Genomic DNA, 14,930 nt, shown 5'->3' with positions numbered 1-14,930 from the left:
CCGTTATTGGTTTACTGCTCTAGGATGAAGAGAAAGTTTTTTTTCTCAGTTTGGTAAGGTTTACGATAGTTTTATTTCTTATGAACTCCATCACAGCATAATGAAAGGTTTTAAATCTATTAAAACGTGAAATTTGGTGAAAACCTATGTGTTGTGTGCTTCTGTTTGAAGAAATCGCCCCTTGTTTTTGTTGTAAATTTTGAAATTAACACATTTGAGAACGTGCACTATACGAGTGCAGTTCACTGAATACACCTTACACCTCTCCGGTCTCTAATGGTGGCACACACAATAAACACTTATGAAGCATGGCCCAGTTTCCCATTAGTAACAAAAACAATGTTTTCAGGGATCTTACACTCGCAAAAAACATTTGAAACAAGGTTTAAGGAATACATGGATGCGCTCGACTGAAAACTTAAGCAGACCAACCATTGCCCCCATCTTGCAGAAAATAATCACGCAACAGCCAATATAGAAAACAATCACCAAATCTTACACCTTACAGATAAGCGTGGCACAATGAATCTTCTAGATGATGCCAAATGCTCTGTAGCACTCTGATTGAACAAACAGAATCATCCCACGTCTCTATCCTAAATAATTCCCCAGAGGTCTTTTCATCGTTTAAACCAACGTAATATTCTCATAGCCCAAGGTAGTAATAGTACTTTAAACGTCGTTTAAAAATTTTTATCCATCTTTTCGATTGCGAGTAAACTACTTGCACCTTTACTATTACATTCGTATCTGAATGAAATTCGTAGTCTGATGTATTAAAACATTGGCATTTATAAGTAGAAAGCAATCACAGATTCAGAGTTAAGACTTAGCTTTATCAATATAATAGGAAATCAATCTCATTATGCTTAATGTACCGAACACAGTAATTCGCATTGTTTGTATATAACCTTCGTATGTGTAATCTTACCTTCTCAGCATATTAGAAACTACTGTAAATAACTTTACATTTTTTTTGTTTTTAAATTAAGTCCATTGTACTAGCAAAGACATATTGTACTAAGCCCATACATTCTCACAGCATTGGTAACATAACATCTTTATGATTGTAAGATCTATGAAAACATTGTTTATGTTACTCATGTGAAGCTGGTGACGCTTTGTAAATGTTTATCGTCTGTGCTGCTATCATACAGAGAATGGATTGGTTTAAAGTGTTTTTCAGTGAATTGAACAGCACTAGCGTAGTGTACGTCCACAAATGTGTTAATTTCAAAATTCACAACAAAAACAAAGATCAATTTCGTCTCACAGAAGAATACGTCACGTAACTTTCACCACATTTCACGTTTTAATAACTTTGAAACCTCTTCATAAATGTTTTGATAGCAACAATAAGAAATAAATCTATTGTAAACTTTATCAAATAGTGAACAAGACTTTCTCTCTATCCCAGTGCAGCAAAACAATAACGGAGACAAAACGAGGCCCCAACAAGAAACCAACGAAGCGTGTAACAATCATCTGAAGACGGCTTTGTAAAAAGTTCGAAACCGGTCATGGTGTGATCCAAATCAACTTCGTTAAACCGTACTTGTGGCTGGTTACTGTTTCAATTATAAACCTTATTTGTAAGTATGTTTTCGTGGAAGGGCGTCGCGTTCTTATCAGCATTTCCGATTTTCTGGGCTAATGTTATGGCTTCTTTTATATTAGTAGTAGTGTTTAGAATTGATAAGGACCAGAAGATAAACGTTTTTCTGTAAGTCATAGCTGCAAAACGTCACGCAATCTGTGCTGCGCGCTGCATATCGCCGCTCCGGCGATACCGGGAGCAAACGCGCTGAAAACTTTGCTCGAAACACAGAATCTGTGAGAGAGTCCAACTGACGTTTCAAAATGTTGATACCTGTTTGGAATTTCCAAATTACTCAGAATTCAGCATCTCGTGAGGCATTTTAACCCAAGCATCTGTTATGCACAACCTACACAATATATGGAAGTAATTAGCAACCTGTCACATAAAAAAAATTGTTTCTTAACCTGTTTCAGGCACTTAGAGCTCTTTTCTGTAAGGCTATACAGAAAAATATACCCAAGTAAGTAGAACTTAGATAGTAATATTAAATATTAAGAACGAAAAGTTTTAAAAACTTTAAAAATTCACGGATAAAAATTGTTGCATACTTATAACCATCGCATTACTTGCGAAAGACAACAAATAAATGCATGGAGCATATTGCTGTTGTCCTAAAAAATACAAGACCAATAAGTAATACAATAGTGAATCTATTGATACAGGAATGCTTACATATATTTCATAGTACCTGTGCTAGTGTGGTACAAAGAAGCCAAACAACAAGTGGTGACGTCATACCAAAACTGGAGCTAATCAGCTAATGACTTGCATACCTTGAGGCTGGTCTCAGAGTGAGGGTAAAAGTACGATAAAATAATAAAACAAAACCGTACATATTTATAGTTGTCATTAGGTATAGGCAGAAATGTAAGTGCCCATAAGCAATTTAATATATGAAAACCTAATGCTAAATTAAATAAGTTAATGCAAACGACAAGTGGCGCTATGGATGGGAAATTCGAGAACTAATCTCCAGACAGTTGTAGTGAGGTCAGTAGCATCCTAGCGGGGAACCTCTCAGCAAAAATGAAGTACGAAGCGCATCATGGGACTGGAACCTGTGACCGGAGTAAATGGAGAGACAATTCTCAATCATAAGCTAATATTAAGTGTCGGAAAGTGTCTATAGAGAAACGAAGGGTGGGCATATTCATATTATAGTGAAATAACTAATAGTGGAGTGTATTAAATGCGTAAACAAAGCTGACGCTCGGCGTGGTGGCTGATGGGAGCGACAGCATCTACAGCCGCTCCCATCAGACATCGTGCCGAGTGTCTGTTTACACGTTTAATATGTAGGTACGTTTCGTGAAAGAACTGTAACTAGCGGCATTTATACCAATTGTATGGTACTATAAGTTTTAGAAGATGTCACGTAATTTATGTAGAGGTGTCAGTAGCGTAGTAGCAGGAAATACGGCCGTGCAAACAGAATGCGAGATGCACTAGTGGACGAGAAGCAGTAACTGAAACAAATAGAGAAGAAATACCTAGTCAGTAACTAAAACGAAAAATAACTATAAAAGAAAGGAAACATGGTCATCATTGTATATTTTTATTACAGTGAAATAACTAATTTAAACATCTATATAAAGTCCTAAATACGCTCCGTGCAGTAAATATAACTAGCAACATCTACATAAGTTGCATGACATAAGTACGACAGGATAGACTACCTGACCGTGAATGACTGATAGTGCTTATTAATAGTAATTACTACTTGTAACTGTGAAGTAGAGCAAGTGTAACTTTAAGAATAGAAAGTGTATAGGTCATTGTTTACATACAGCTAACCACTTGTACCAAAAATAAATCACCATCTATAGGTTGTAGATGATTTAGTATCTGCAATAACAAATGGTTAACTACTTGACATTGTAAGTGTAACCGCTTAGAACTGAAAATGCTTAACTACTTAGAAGCTACCGGGTATTGTTGTTTCCAGTTTCTGCTCAATATTTCAACGTACGACCCACTCGCCTTTTTCAAGCGCTGCGAGTTGTGCTTTTATGTGTACTCGCTGTCTGGACTTTTTGTTTTCCAAAGCCCTCATTTGTATTCCATGAAACTCACGTTCTTTCAGCGTTTCCCAGCTCTGATGGATGTGATTACGAGTGAGTTTCTTAATAAAGTGAGTGACGTATCCTAACCCTTGTTGAAATTGAAAACTCAGTCCCTGTTTATTACGTTATCCGACCTCTTTGTTTCGACAAACTTCTTAATTTCGCTGTCCCTAGCTAGCAAAAGAGTCGAGCAGAAATGCATGAACATTAGCGGTATACCGTACTACAACAACCAAGTAAATCAGCTGTCATTGGGCACTGCCTCGAATATAATCGTGAAATGATACACAATGATACCAGTACCGTTGGTGCAAACGCCAAGTTTTTCAGACAGGATGATTAAGGACTCTGTCGAAATTTAGCTGTCGGACATCATAATAAACAGGGACTAAGGTTTCAACTTAACCAAAGGTTGGGGTCTGGCACGCAATTTATTAAAATTTCACCGACCATTACATCCAGCATGTGACAGAACGATATCACATTTACTTTTACGTAGTTGTTATAACTTTATTAATGATTATTTTAATATCAAGATGAGGAGAAACGTGTTTCAGGATGTTTGTAAAACTACGTTGTGATTTTCAATAGAACTTTCTTTTTACTTTTATTTACTTAACTATTTAAATCAAACATTTCTGTGCAGTTTGAGCTCTTCTTGACGGAACAACTATTTACCATGTTGAAAAGAGTAACATTCAGTAGCGAAATAGGGATACCATTAAGCTGCTTAGGTTCGCAAGTTTCTCCCTGGCGTGTTTACGTTTCTGAAACATCTTTTCTGCAGGAGAAGTGTACCGTTGCCAGACACAGAAGACAAAGTAGTTATAAGGGTTGAGAGGTGATCTTGTCGTATTTCGTTTCTGGAACACCTTGGCTTTGCAACAAGCAGGAAGAGAGACAGACTGAAATGAGAGTAGCCAACTGGTTATGGTTGAGTGTAATATGAGATGTTCCGCTGTTCGAGTCTTGAATATTTTGTGCTGACAGTGTTGCAATTTGAGATGGGACGCTATTATTAGTTATTTCACGGTAAGTCGTCTCTGGTAAGTTCTAGCCGTGGATGCAAGATATTTCCAGGAAAAAATTGAATGTTGCAAGTATTACATCAAGGTGCCTCAAGAATAGTTTCCAAGAGATAGACAAAGTGGTGTGTTCGGTCTGTCTAAATACTGAGAGAAGTGAAGCACCGTGGAAATTTTGCACCTGTTTCTCTACTGCGCTGTTTCAGACAATGCAAGCTACTGACAATTTGTCTCGTAATTAACCTTGTAAAGGAAAGCCAGACTAGTGTTAAATATGATGAAAGTGTTTTTTGAATCAATACAGCAACAGCTTTGTGAGTGTTAACTTTTTTATTCAATAACCTTTCATTTACTTGCTTAAATCCTATCTTAAACTCAGTAACTATTCATTGGAAAAGTAAGTGCATTTAATATTACGTTAGCATGATTCATTTATGTAAGAATGTGGAGACATAGAAGTTTGCTGCATCATATTGTTGTAGTACTTGATTTAATTCTCTTGTTAATTTATCAGTGCTAAATTTAATTGAAATTTTTGAAAAAGAAAATTATCTTCTTGAAATTATTGTGTCATTCCGGCACAGAAAGCTAAGACTTATACTTATTCAAGGATAAAGAATCGGTTCTTTCAAGTTAAATAAACTGAATTATTTACAAAATCCGTCCCTATGGGACTGGTGACCGGAAATAGAAAATAGAATGATCTATTTTCAGAAGGAAATTTCCCAAGGTGAGTTAATATTGGTTGCTTACTCAGTAGTGTATATGAGTGCTGTGCTTCAGTGTGAAGCATTAAATATCGAGATGATATTTAAAGGTAGGATAGAAAGTGAAGTGTTTAACCCTATTCCCTGGTAGAACTATCCTCTAGTTTTTCAGTAAACGCCACGGGAAACGTATGACAGCCAAAAGATTTTACTAACAGGTTTACACGCGCTTGTGTGTAAGTTCGGCTTAAATGTAAAGTGTTCGCAAAATGAAAATTTGTTGATCTTTGCGAGTGCATGTAAGCCATTCAAGAGTGTGGCGAGAGCATTCAAGGTTTTAAGTGTGACCTCTCATTTGCAATAAAAGACGAAAAAAATTTACAACCACTGTTTTAGCACTGAGTAAAGACGTGTTTATACGGTGAACCAAACCAAAATTCCTGCAGTCTGATATTATAGCGCGATTACTTGCACACTAAATGTGTAGCAAAATTTCATCCCATGCAATTCTTTGGTAGAGGATGGAACAACAAAGAAGGGCACTTTGGTAACACTGCAGCCACATGAACGACAGCTGTCTTCACTGAGTTCTCTGCAGCCATGCTGCACAGTTGGTGCAGTGGATAGCGTGTTGTGGCATAATGCTCGAGTACAAGAGTTAGAGGGTTTCGCTGTAAGAATTAATGAAATCCCTGGAATGGTCAGAGACTAACAGCAACCGGACTAGAGAATTATTATCCAATGTGTACCCGCTGCTGTCAACACCACAACACAAGCGGCCGCGTTTGCAATGGTTCCGCGACCAGGAGTGTGGGCTGCTGTTGAATGTTATTGCATTTCATTCAGCAATGAATCGCAGTTCAGCACTACTCCTGATGGCCATTGTCAGTGGGTATGGTGGTGGCGTGTGGAGAGATCCCATTCTTCCAAATGTGTTAGAGAGGCACAATGGTATTACTTCTTTGTAATGTTTCCATGGGGCGAGGTTCAGCAGCAGTAAAGTATTTTATAAAATGCATTTTAACCATCATCTGTTAATTGTCCCATTAGTTATGTACCGGTTTCGATTACTGGCCATCATCCAGGATGTAGAGTACAACAGATCAGTTAAAAACTTCCCATATTCTTTTGAAGCTGAAACATATCGAAATTATCCGCCAACTGTATAACAAATTGGTTACACAATTGTGGATGATTTCGATATGGTTCAACTTCAAAAGAATATGGGATATTTTTAACCAATCTGTTGTACCCTACATCCTGGATGATGGTTAATAACCGAAACCGGTTGATGACTAATGGAAGAATAAAGCAACTGATAGTTAAAACGCATTATATATATATATATATATTGACGTTGTCATGTGGGGGAGCCCTCGAGAATGGCTTCAGTTCACGTCTGGTAGTAATTGAGGGAACTCTGGTGACACAACGATACCTCACGGTCGCCCTGCGTCCTCATGTGTTACCTCTAATGCGACAGTATTGTAGTGCCATTTTTCAACAGGACAATGTTCGCTCCTCTCTGAACTGTCTCTGTAATTATGAGATACTCCTGTGGACAGCAACATCCTCATATCTATCCGCGATGTAAAATGTGTAAAGCAGCTCAGACATCAACTCCACCCCAGTGACATTACGCAGGGTATGAAGGACCACTTAGAACAGTAGTCGTTCAACTCGCCCTAGAGAAGATAAAACGGCTTTATAAAAATCTTAACAACCGAATCAGTACACGTACGCAGGCCAAAGCGGGTGCAACGTAATACCTTTTATAGTTCAAATTTTGGTCACTAGGTGCAAATCAGGCGCTGTACAAGATCTCGTCTACGTCTCTCGTGCTCATGTTCAATAAGCTGTGGACGTAGAGTTTAATAGTAAAATCACCATTATGCCTTTCTCACTTGCTTGACCTTTTCCGCTACATCTGGAAGCATTTTTATATGTCTTTCTAGCATTGACATCTCCAAAGTTGCACCTGGTGGCCAAAACTGAAACTAATTCTTTTTCCAGTGTACATCAATTCCGCATTAACGCCTTACAGTATTTATCAAGTTTCGCTGCCATAGGATAATTACAGTCCACACTGGACTTCCGTGAGTAGCTGCACTTTAATTATAACCATCCGGTACAACCAAAAGCGTCAATTTCCTTGCGCTGCCTTTCATAAAATGACGCCCCATCCGTTTCCTTAACAACACCGTCCTGCAACAGCAGTGTAGATAAACGGAGGAAGTGCACTGGCCGGAAGCTCCGATAGCTAGTCGTACCCCGACCAAAGCACCACCTCTCTAGTGGCTCCAGAGGGGCTCTGGTTGCTCTCCGAATACAGTCGGAGGGACCACACTCGTCGTTACGCTCTGGTTAACCTGATCACTTGACCAGCTCCAACCTGCATACCTCAGTTCCTTGCATCTGACCAGCAAAGATGATTATGTTTACTTCTCCTTGGACTTAAAATTTTAGCTTCGCCACTGAACAACATATGCCGTATGAAGCTCACTGATCCAGAGCCCATTCTGCAAACTGCACCCGTCGATCATGGTCTTCCTCCGAGAGATGATGCAACTGTAACTTGCACGGGTGACATTGGTGTGTGTGCAACACACGCAGGATTGAACGTTGACTGACGCTGGATATTGCTGATAACCGGAGCGTATTGCTATGAGGCAATTCACAAACGATCCCACATTTGCTGCTGCAGTCTCCTCGTTGGTGGCTGTTCTTGGACGTCCAACGCGTAGCTTGTCCATCACAAAATCTGTTGCACAAAATTTGAGCAATAACTTGGATACTGTCATATGTGAAACGTCATTTCTCTCAGTATGCCGGGCACCGAAATCAGCAGCAATCCCTCTGGTACTTCTTCCACCACTCTTTAACACAATTTCAATGCGTTCCCTGCTGTGTAAGTGCCGTTGTGGATCTCCTGCAACAATAAATAAAATTGATCACCACCTCTCAATTTCAAACTTTAACAGTCATAGCTCCTACACAAATAAAGATATCTTAAAATAGATTTCACATGTGTATTCCTGAGAAAGAAGCAGTTCGAAATTATGTGCCGCATGATCCTCTTCCAACTTGAAACACGTAACCTAAATCCAAGCTGGCGAATTTCAAGGTGGTCGCCGCTGTCGCCATAGATTCTGTAAGTTACGCCCCTCCTACAGACACCCCATACCAGACGCCATTATGATTCCTCACACCGTTCGACTTTCATAGGAGTGTACACAGACTTTACCCCCACCATGCATATTTCACCTCTAGAAGCTCTTGTGTATATGAAATAACGTTATTGACGACATATAATTGCTTGTAAATATATTTTTTCAAATAAAGAAATTCAGTTGGATCGCTTTCGATGTCTTGTGTGTCCACAGTATCTTTGTGTCACATCTGAATCCCTTAAATGCAAAGTGAAGACACACCAATGCCATAAATAAATTTCATATTGCCACATCATCATAAAATTTAGTTTCAATGAATAAAGCCAAAATTTAGGGATCACTGCTGTCGAATAGTAATACTTTCAAAATATTAATATTTTTGCAGGAATGTGGCCCTCAAGAGTTCATACTCTACAAGCTACAAGACTTATAAAATGCGCGGTGTTATCGACAACTGTGGTAGTTCACTTCAATATAAATCAGTGACAAAAAGAAAATTCTCACGTAACGTCCATTTCCTTTCAATATGCTTTTTAGTGACGTGGATAAACAACAAAATCGGGAATTCTGAAAATGAATGTGTCACAGTAGAATGAGCGAATTTTTGCATTGTCGCATCATGCACAAGTTTTAGAAGATTAAACGAAATCAAAGGACGAGGATGTTGTTTTCAAAACAAAACAAAAAAACAAAAAAAAATAGTTCAAGTGGCTCTGAGCACTATGGGACTTAACTTCTCAGGTCATCAGTCCCCTAGAGCTTAGAACTATTTAAACCTAACTAACCTAAGGACATCACATACATCCATGCCCGAGGCAGGATTCGAACCTCCGACCCTAGCGGTCGCGCGGTTCCAGACTGTTGCGCCTGGAACCGCTCGGCCACTCTGGCCGGCGAAGTTGTTTTCTATGAGTATTTTAAGGGAATTGTAAGAGAACTGTTATATGTAAGATATAAGAGAGAGAAAAGAAAGTCTATTTGTTGTTAACAATGAAGCTTCCCGAATATAAATGTGTGAACGTACAACAGACTTTTAAATAGAAAGAAAGAGAAATAGGAGACTTTCTCCACGTTTTCAAACTCAGCATCCTCTAGATATGGAACTTCCGAAGAATTAATTATATGGCATTAATACAAGCTTCACAAATGTCGATATTAAAAATAAAATAAAAGGAAAGTAACGATATACCGTTAAAGTTATTGGAAACAGTTGTGTTGATCGATATCGGAATTATCTGCTTGACCACCAGCTTGATATTTCCCAGTGTCTCTTCAAAGAGCAATGTTACCGACGACTGTGCCGCTAAAGCGGAGTTATTGAACGCAATTTTCCGAAATTCCTTCACCAGGGAAGACGAATGGAACATTCCAGAATTTGAAAAACGAATAGCTGCTAGCATGAGTTTCTTAGAAGTAGATACCTTAGGGGTTGCGAAGCAACTCGAATCGATTGATACGGGCAAGTCTTCAGGTCCAGATTGTGTACCGATTAGGTTCCTTTCAGATTACGCTGATACAATAGCTCCCTACTTAGCAATCATATACAACCGCTCGCTCACCGATAGATCTGTACCTACAGATTGGAAAATTGCGCAGGTCGCAACAGTGTTTAAGAAGGGTAGTAGAAGTAATCCATCGAACTACAGACCTATATCATTGACGTCGGTTTGCAGTAGGGTTTTGGAGCATATACTGTAGTCAAACATTATGAATCACCTCGAAGGGAACGATCTATTGCTACGTAATCAGCATGGTTTGAGAAAACATCGTTCTTGTGCAACGCAGCTAGCTCATTATTCGCACGAAGTAATGGCCGCTATCGACAGGGGATCTCAAGTTGATTCCGTATTTCTAGATTTACGTAAAGCTTTCGACACCGTTCCTCACAAGCGACTTCTAATCAAGCTGCGGGTCTATGGGGTATCGTCTCAGTTGTGCGACTGGATTCGTGATTTCCTGTCAGGAAGGTCGCAGTTCGTAGTAATAGACGGCAAATCATCGAGTAAAACTGAAGTGATATCAGGTGTTCCCCAGGGAAGCGTCCTGGAACCTCTGCTGTTCCTGATCTATATAAATGACCTGGGTGACAATCTGAGCAGTTCTCTTAGGTTGTTCGCAGATGATGATGTAATTTACCATCTAGTAGGGTCATCAGAAGACCAGTATCAGTTGCAAAGCGATTTAGAAAAGATTGCTGTATGGTGTGGCTGGTGGCAGTTGACGCTAAATAACGAAAAGTGTGAGGTTATCCACATGGGTTCCAGAAGAAATCCGTTGGAATTCGATTACTCGATAAATAGTACAATTCTCAAGGCTGTCAATTCAACTAAGTACCTGGGTGTTAAAATTATGAACAACTTCAGTTGGAAAGACCACATAGATAATATTGTGGGGAAGGCGAACCAAAGGTTGCGTTTCATTGGTAGGACACTTAGAAGATGCAACAAGTCCACTAAAGGGACAGCTTACACTACACTCGTTCGTCCTCTGTTAGAATATTGCTGCGCGGTGTGGGATCCTTACCAGGTGGGATTGACGGAGGACATCGAAAGGGTGCAAAAAAGGGTAGCTCGTTTTGTATTATCACGTAATAGGGGAGAGAGTGTGGCAGATATGATACGCGAGTTGGAATGGAAGTCATTAAAGCAAAGACGTTTTTCGTCGCGGCGAGATCTATTTACGAAATTTCAGTCACCAACTTTCTCTTCCGAATGCGAAAGTATTTTGTTGAGCCCAACCTATATAGGTAGGAATGATCATCAAAATAAAATAAGAGAAATCAGAGCTCGAACAGAAAGGTTTAGGTGTTCGTTTTTCCCGCGCGCTGTTCGGGAGTGGAATGGTATGATTGTGGTTTGATGAACCCTCTGCCAAGCACTTAAATGTGAACTGCAGAGTAATCATGTAGATGTAGATGTAGATGATCCCAACTACTTTTCGAACGTAAAATCGGAATTGATCGATAATTAAATTCACTCGTCTACAAGAAAAGTGCCTGCTGTCACCATTAAGCAGTTTCCAGTTTCCCTTAAGGAACTATCATCTAACTTCAAAACTCAGTTACCTGGATTAACACTTCAGTGCTTCGTACAATTTAGGATGAAACACTTGTGCAATAGTTGCTATGTGCCGTGATCCTGCAGCTGCTAAATAGGCACCGTCACTCAACCCCACACTGCCCGTTCAACCCAAGTGATCTGAAGGCCAACTGCAGCCCAGAAGTGATACAATTCGTCAGGAATAACGTTGATAAGGAATGAAGGCTACGGTACAACGATCCGTCGACGCTGAATCAACTGGAAGAAATGTGGAAAGATGTCAACCATGATCTTGAAACGAGAATCTCGACGTTCCATGAGTGATTCAGGGGGACGAAGAGAAACACACATTAGCATAGCTAAACAGGGCCTGAACATTGCATTACCCAAAAATATACGTAGTTCATAAAAATAAGCATGTAATTTATGGACTGTTAGACTGTTAAAGCAACAAAAACTTCACTAACGAGTCAAAAAAGTTTACTTTTCAATTACGGCCTGATTCAAAACCTGTGAAATTTTTGGATTTAGCTCCCCAAAAAGATGCTTAAGTAGGTACCCGAACTAAATTTTCCAAGAAGACCAGAGAATAACGCTAACTTTATTTATCACATACATACACTGCTTTCGAGGAATTTCTGAATTTCCGTGCATATGGACGAGCGCTGCATCTATATTTTAAACTTTTTGACCAATAATAATTGTAACTAAATATGACAGCATAGCAAAGCTAAAAAGATAATTGATTATCGTATCCCGGGTTCGATTCCCGGTGGGGTCAGGGATTTTCTCTGCCTCGTGATGCCTGGGTGTTGTGTGATGTCCTTAGGTTAGTTAGGTTTAAGTAGTTCTAAGTTCTAGGGGACTGATGACCATAGATGTTAAGTCCCATAGTGCTCAGAGCCATTTGAACCATTTTTTTGATTATCGTAACTAATCACATATGATTAATTGAAATGATACCACGCCTTTAGAAATTTTAACTCTTAAATTCAGGTATTGTGAGTTTAAATTTAATCTACAGCACCTGCTTTGACATCAGTCTGGTTTATTTCATTGTAGTGTGGCAGCAGCACGCACTATTTTTTTTATTTTTCTGATGTGCCCAAACGCACAACTTCATACTACCGCCATCGTAAATCTTTTGAGTAAACATTATTTAATCATCACCTCCGAATGAAAAAATTTGCATAAAAGATAGAAGAGGAGTAACATGAAGACATCATTGTTGGCTATAAATAACTTTCGTGGATATGAAAGTTAATGAATTGTCGTTAATGGCACTAACCTGATGCAAGAACTCGTTCCCTTTAGCCTAATAACTGTCTGTTAAAACTTATTTTAGTTCTAAAACTATTTAGGAGCCTCAAATTTCCTTATTTAGAGCGCGTAAAGTATATAGAATGAGTTTTGTAACATCAAACTGAATGTCCTATAAGAGAAGGCTACCGCCAAAACATGAGGGGCGTTCAGTGTTAATGCAACACATTTTTTTCTGAAAGCAGAATTATTTTATTCAGGACTCCAATGCACCGTATTATTCCTCACTCTTTTGGCTGCAGAACCTTATTTTTCAACAAAATCCACGCTCAATGCGACGGCTTTAACCCACACTACTGGAAGGCCTGTACGCCCGCATCGAACCAATCTACTGGACGGCATAGGAGCCAACGTCCTGCTGCACCAGTAACCTGCCCATTATCCACGTACTTCTTCCCGTGGAGTGCATCCTTCATGGAAGTTGGAAAGTACAAGATCCGGGCTGTAAGGTGGACGAGAATGATAAGTCCTATTAAGTTTCGTGAGCTACGATCGGATGCGTCAGCACTACCAGCAAAGACGTACATTTGTGCAGCGAGGTGTTTGTGTTCCGTCGATCATCTCGAATGAGAGTGTCCGCATGTTCGAACATTGCAGGAGTCACAGTTGATTGTGACAGGCCGGCATGCCGGAGATTGGACAGGATTGCGCGAGCCTGAGGCGATGATGATAGACACCTCGCCCAACAACTCACCATTCTTTTGTTCATTGGCAGGTTTCTATCGACATTGTGCAAGCGCCTATCAATATCTGCGATACTCTGGTTTTCTGCCAAAAGAAGCTGAGTGACAGTTCTCTGCTTGGAAAGCACCTCTATTACAGACGCCATTTTTAAGGCTACGTATAGCGCCGCCGTCTGTCGGAACTTCATGAACCTATAGGGGCTGATGCAGGAACGTTCCACGAAGTCCCACATGTCCCACATGTCCCACAACAACTTACGTATTTTTTCAACATTAATTGTCCGAGAAAATACACTGAAGAGCCGAAGAAGCTGCTACACCTGCCTATTATCGTGAAGAGCCCCCGCTAACACGCAGAAGTTCCGCAACATGGTGTGGCATGGATTCGACTAATGTCTGAAGTAATGCTGGAGGGAAATGACACCGTGAATTCGACGGGCGTTGTGGCCGAGCGGTTCTCGGCGCTTCAGTCTGGAACCACGTGACCGCTACGGTCGCAGGTTCGAATCCTGACTCAGACATGGATGTGTGTGATGTCTTTAGGTTAGTTAGGTTTAAGTAGTTCTAAGTTCTAGGGGACTGATGAACTCAGATATTAAGTCCCAAAGTGCTCAGAGCCATTTGAAGCATTTTGAACCATGAATCCTGCAAGGCTGTCCATAAATCCGTTAGAGTACGAGGAGGTGGAGATGTCATCTGAACAGCACGTTGCAAGGCATCCCAGGTGTGCTCAGTGATGTTCATGTGTAGGAAATTTGGTGGTCAGCGGAAATGGTGAAGCTCAGAACAGCGCTCCTGGAACCACTCTGCAGAAATTGTTTACGTGTGGGGTGTGGCGTTGTCCTACTGGAATTGCCTATGTCTGCCGAAATGCACAATGGACATGAATGGATGCAGGTTGGGGGTTGGGTTGTTTTGGGGAAGGAGACCAGACAGCGAGGTCATCGGTCTCATCGGATTAAGGAAGGAAGTCGGCCGTGCCCTTTCGGAGGAACCATCCCGGCATTTGCCTGGAGTGATTTAGGGAAATCACGGAAAACCTAAATCAGGATGGCCGGACGCGGGATTGAACCGTCGTCCTCCCGAATACGACTCCAGTGTCTAACCACTGCGCCACCTCGCTCGGTTGGATGCAGGTGATGGACCGTACGCTTATGTACGTATTACCTGTCAGAGTCGTATCTAGACGTGTCAGGGGTCCCATATCACTCCAGTTGTTCACGCCCACGCCATTACAGAGCATCCACCGGCCTGAACAGTACGCTGCTGACATGTAGGATCCATTGATTCATGATGTTATCTCCATTCCCGTACACGTCCATCC

Source organism: Schistocerca piceifrons, chromosome 2, assembly GCF_021461385.2.
Source record: "Schistocerca piceifrons isolate TAMUIC-IGC-003096 chromosome 2, iqSchPice1.1, whole genome shotgun sequence".
Taxonomy (NCBI): Eukaryota; Metazoa; Arthropoda; class Insecta; order Orthoptera; family Acrididae; genus Schistocerca; species Schistocerca piceifrons.
This window is presented reverse-complemented; position numbering follows the sequence as displayed.